Raw genomic sequence first — 6,275 nt, 5'->3', positions numbered from 1 at the left:
TGCACAATTCATACAGAACTCTGACATCAGTGCATAATTTTACTGGCTCTATTTTTGTTGTCTGTGTTCGTTCCATACATGTGTAGCATGTTGGTGATCAAATAATGCCAGTGCTGAACCAGGCAGGTATTTATAAATAGTAACAAACTTAACTATTTTGACTACTTTCTCGATAATAGAGTGGTGCCCCAACTTGGTATTAATAAAAAAAAAAAGTCTCCTTTTATTAATAATTGCTTAAGGCAATTATAATTATTCACAGCTAAAACTCAAATCCTACAGCACAACAACACTTAAACAGATTGTAAAAATCTGGTTCTCAAATCTCCCTCAGCCCAGCACACAGACACTGCATCTAATACGAGCAGGCATTTGGACCCTGCCTGGACTGACAATTACCACAAAAGCAGAGGGCTAATTAAAGTTTGATTATGTTCTAAGTGTTCTTGAGGATATGCAGAGAGAGGGGATTGCTAAAGGGTTCCACCCAAGATCACAGAGTGTCTGTCAAAGGCAGGCGCTGTGAAATTGGATTGCTGGCTGTTACGAACCTTTGACCCTGAAGTACCACAATGTTTGGTGAATTCAGCAGCTGGGAACAGCTAGAGGAAAAATAGTGTTGCTGGATGTGAAGAAGCAGAATCTGGGTCTTTTTTTTTCCACTATAGAAGAAAATAAGCAAAGGGAAAGAAAAATGTGCCGTTTATACAGTCCACATTTGTCGAGGTCTTAAAAAGTTCTCCTTGTGATTCTTCCTCAGCTTCAAGAAAGAATGTGCTGTGCAGCAAACTGTGTACCTTCGGGAGCTGAGTTGCTTTTATAAAACAGGGATGTGTTGGGCCCTTAAGAGAAACAACAGCCCTGCTTGCTCAATGGCACAATGGCTCAATCTACTGAATATCTGCCTTGACTTGCATTGCATCTGCAAGTGGGGTTAAGGCAGGGCAGCGGGGCGCATTGCAAATTCATGACATGCACTTGCATATTAATGGAACACCTTTTCGCAGCAAGCAAACATATGCAAGAGGAGGCTCTCCAAGTTGTATTTTTGCAAAGAACAAGTCAAGCAGAAAATCAAGAGACAATGGATGATGACCAGGCCAGGAAAAACACTAATGGCTGTTGAAGAGAATTTAGGGCCGAACGCTGCGCGCTGAGCCGCAACTTGTGTAGATTTCACTCCATGGCCCTGCTTCTGTGAGTTAGCAAAAGTAATTATGATAATGAACATTAATGGCTTTATAAGTAAGCACTAATGGCTACGGAGAACGAGCTTGTACATTGGACAGCACCTGACCTTCATATTCTTCCATGAGCTCAGACTGAATTCAAATAAAATCTTCATTGCTTGACGCAGGGCATTTTGTTGACATCTAGCAACTTGAATCTTTTAAACTCTACCTTACAAGAACGAAAAACATATAGTTTCACCTTCATGTTTCACTTCTGCTCTCACCTTTTTTCCCTGTTTAAGAAGATTAGTTCGCTTGCTTTATTCTGCTTTGGAACCCCTCCCTTTCCTTCTATCTGTGGTCTTTCTCTCACTGAAAAGGGACAAAGAAACCCAGTCTCAGCACTTCTAAAGCTGATTTCTTCCCCTTCTTTCTTTCTCCTCTCATCTTGCTACACCACTCTTGACTGGGGGGTTAAGGGATGAAGGGCTGACTGATTGGGTGTCTGCACATCAACCTGAGTGCAAGGCTTTCTTTTTTCTCCAAATACTTGGAACCTCAACTCTTTCTTTTTTGCCTTTATTTTCTTGCCCTGTAAAATTTTGGACACCTCGTCATTTTCTTTCCTCGCTTTAATAATTCCCGCTTCTGACTCGTCCTTCTGCACATTTTGTCTCCTCAGCTCCGGTTTTTCCGAGTTGTAAAAACTCGCGCCTCCATTTATCACTGTCAATTTCTTGTTTCAAAACTCAGCAAGGAAGCAAACATCGATTAGCACTGAATAGAGAATAGAGCATGATGCAAATTTCACATTGAGGTCGATAATGGAATAATAAGTGTTAACCACAACCTCTTAATGAGTGTGGTAATATTGCCCTCTCTCCCCTTTACCTCGGAAATGAGCAGACCGAGCTATGAAAGACATTTTGCTGTTGCTGACCTTTTTTATGGAATTCATTAACACCTTACGCACCTTAGATTTTGTTTTAGAGCTTGGAAAGGCCACCTGAAAGAATAAAGAAAGCATGCCCATATAAAGGGAGATGCCTCAAGACAATAAAGACTGTTGGATATGTGAATTAAGCCACCAGCATTTTGAAATAACTCACTCTGCATTAGTTGCGGTAAGGAACAGACTGAATAAAATATATATATTTTTTATTTTCTTCTTTCTTGAGGATGTTTCAACTTATCTCACAGGTTTCTTCAATTCTACCTCTCACCCTATCATTTGAAATGTGCTTTCTCTGCTATTAAATGGAAAGGTATCAACTTACCTAAAATAAGTCTATGATGAGTATGATGTTATATATAAAGACTTCATCCACCTGTAACTGTTAAAGGGTAAGTTTAGCTGAGTAGCTATTCACTTTACCTCAGAAGCTACATATCTAAGCCTTTCATGAATAGCATGTTCTCTTATGTTTCCAATTTTGAACAGTGAGCAGGGGAAATTGTCTTCGGTCACATAAGAAAAAATAGAAGCAAAAGAGTTCTAATCAAAAGTCCACACATTCTGATCAAGGTAGGGAAAGAACACTTAGCAAAATTTAAAATGTTTTTTGTGTGTGTGTGCACGCGCTTGCGTGTGTTAAACAGCAATAGCAGTGGAAATAACTGCGTCATTTGTGATTTTGTAGAAAACAATTTCTCAATGTTTCTCTAATACTAAAGGTTGGAATTCATAACCTACCGTATTTTTCGGACTATAAGACGCACCGGATTATAAGACTCAGTATCAGTGAACGGATCTATTTTCATATATAAAACGCACCGGATTATAAGGCGCATAAAGCTAAACAAAATACGGTGGTCGGATAGGTCAGATTTTATTCAAATCATTATCAATAACTGTACACTCATTTTTTCAATCATTCATCTTCTACGAATCCATCAATTCGTAGACATCGTCTTCGGTGTCAGAATTTAACAGTTGGCCGATAGCGGCATCAAGCAAGCCCGGATTCCTCTCGTCATCATCCGATTCAGTCTCATTGCTGTTGCTTGGCTGTTCATTGATGATTCTGCCCTTCGTGAAAGCTTGGACAACAGTTGAGAAGTGGTTCGCCACCCCAAAACAAATCTGTCTAGACAGCACAGAAAGCTGACTACACGAGGTTTCTATCCAGCACCAATTATGCTTCGACAAGCAAGGGGAGTGGCTTTGTCGCCTACCAAAGTCGTAATAAAACGTTCGGTACACTGCACATACATAAGGCGCATTGCCAATTTTTTTTGCAAATATAGGGATTTTATGTGCGCCTTATAGTCCAAAAAATACGGTATTTACAGGGTTTCCACTAAATGTAAAGGTTGCTGTATGTCAGGATTTACTAAACAGTACACCTGAAAATAAAGGTGAAACTTATTTTGGGGACAGAAAAGAAAAAAAAAAAAAAGAAATTCCAATTTACCTGATATTCATTCTTCATTTTCCATCTGAAAACAGAAGCCATTATGGGGAGGAAACCTGTCATGCAGAAAATAACTATGTCTATGTAATTATACGCATAAGCCACTATGCTAAAAACCAAGCCGATCCAAAAATGTCTCAGGTTTTTAGAGCTGTTTTATCCATCGTTGCATTCATTTTCTGAACCAATTTATTTGTGTTTAGGGTGCATGAGGGGGCGACGACGACTAGGATCTATCTCCAACGGTCAGTAGGTGGGAGGCAGTGTACATCTCGGATAGGTCCATTAATGGCAGACACACACATAACAAACCACCATTCAAACACAAACTCACATCAAAACGATTTTACAGTGGCCACTTAGAGAAAAAGTACACAGGAAAAACCTATGCATACAAGAAAAACATGATAACTTGAAAGTCTGGAACAAGTAGCCTTAGAGCTGTTATATTTGTTCAGAATTATTTCTAGTGTATGGTTTAAATCATAGGTGTCAAACTCCAGTCCTCAAGGGCCGCTGTCCAGCGGTTTTTAGATGTGCCACAGGTACAAAAAACTGAAATGTAATGGCTTAATTACCTCCTCCTTGTGTAGATCAGTTCTCCAGGGCCTTGCTAATGACCTAATTATTCTATTCAGGTGTGGTGCAGCAGAGGCACATCTAAAAGTTGCAGGACACCGACCCTTGAGGACTGGAGTTTGACACCCCTGGTTTAAATGGTCAAGTTACGAAACATATTCCCTGCTTTGCCACCGCAGACCAAGATCCCTGTTGTATTGTTTTTGCTGTTGAACACACAATTTTTATTATGGGAAACAGCTCCACAGCATTTGGTAAAACAGTCTGTATTAATACTAACTCAGGTTGAAACAAGCATAAATTCTCCGATACATTTGTTTATGGAATACTGGAGTCATGCACAAGTACTACAGTTCATAAAACAATTCTTAGGATTTGTGAAATCTACTCTGTTTTGATATTCTTCTGAATAGCCTGGTAATTTATAAAACCTACTGTGTCCTTATGGGTAATATATATCCTAAAATAGCTTCTGCTCTGGATTTCTAGTTTGACTCGACTTAACTTGGGTATCTACAGATTCAGATCTTAATGTTTTTTACACAAGTATTTAAAAAAAAAAAAAAAAAACTTGCCACAAACAGAAAATATTTTTTACTTAACACATTTGACTTTACTCTGCAGGAAAATTTCCCTATGACATTTTAATGAGACATGGGATTTCCTTTGACGAATCTTCAAAACTAACTTGGATTTGGTCTGACCATTTTTATTTTTACTTTCTTTTTCAGTCAGCTTGCCTTGACGGACTTCTTACTCGACTCAGACGTATCCGGACTGACGTGGCACTGGACTTCACCTTGCCCTGCCAGCCTCCTTCAACCACTTGCCACTTGACAGTTTTGAATACCTGACTCCAGACTCGGTCTGATCGAAGTTGACGGGTGACAAATGCTCAGCCCTAAAATGCAGCTTTGATTCTCCCCTGGCCAGTTTGTGGATTACAACAATGGACTCCACAGTCTGTTACCGGCAGTATAACCAGTTGTATGGCTGTCATGTAATGTCACGCTGCTTTTTTATTAACTGCGTACATGTGGATGCAGTATATACAGCTGCTCCCTTGGGCACACGTTGGCGATTTAAAAGCCCTAGATGTTTTGAGGTGTCTGTTTCTGATCTGTCTGTCTAGTAGGAGCAACGAGCGAGAAATTGGTCATCTGGTACTTTTGTAGTTAACCAGAGGGAGAGCACGGTTGAGCGGCATGTCGCTTGACGCTATCTTGTGTAGCTGATCAAAAGACTGCTTTTATTTAATCTGGGATACATTTCTCTGCACAATTTCCTCCCGTCAACAAATGGTGGGCTGTTTCATCAGCCTTTATGTCTCTGGTGCTTTTTTTTTTGCAATAGACGAGTGAGATTCTTTGTTTTTGATTCATGGTTAAATCAATGCAGTATCCTTCACTCAATTTATTTTTTCTCCGAGCAAGCCACGGAAAAACATTACACCAAAAAGAGGACACTGATGTCTGGTGACTGATCATGTTGCACGTTGACAGAGAGGGTGAGGGGCTGAGGGAGTAAAACAGGGCACCAGCAAAAAAACAAAAAAGGAAAAAAAAAAGTTATATCATTCATTTATTTTAAATAGACAAATAAAAAACAGGGTAAGGATGTGTAAAGGAGGTAGAACGAGACAGAGTTGCCCCAGCTGGCACAGTCTGCTGGGAGCGTGTTGTGTATTTGGGTCAGCACATTGCATCATCAGCATTTCTCCCAACCTGCCTGAGCTAAACAGAGAAGAGGCCAACCTGCACGATGAGCTGCATTATTGAGAGTTTTTGCCTCTGCATGGAAGGTGTCTGGTGCACAGACCCAGGCACACAGTCAAGAACTACTCAGAAAGTACCACCTTTACACAGGCCAGCCTAATTTTCCTGACGTAGTCTTTTCATTAGATGAAAACAGAGACTTTTCCTGGGCCTCTACGGCTGCCTAATGAAGCCGACATAAGTACTCTTTCACTTTCTGCTACACTGTCAAAATTTTGGACCAGTTATTTCTTCAGTGGTATTCACAGCCAGTCTCAAAGTGATTCCTACTCCTGGAAGATTTTAATTTAAGCTAATGTTTTCACTTGACCAACGTGTTTCTTATAACTGGTAGT

This window comes from Gambusia affinis, linkage group LG18 (genome assembly GCF_019740435.1).
Source record: "Gambusia affinis linkage group LG18, SWU_Gaff_1.0, whole genome shotgun sequence".
In the NCBI taxonomy this organism is placed as follows: domain Eukaryota; kingdom Metazoa; phylum Chordata; class Actinopteri; order Cyprinodontiformes; family Poeciliidae; genus Gambusia; species Gambusia affinis.
The sequence above is the reverse complement of the archived record's forward strand: the minus strand, read 5'-3'. Positions refer to the sequence as shown.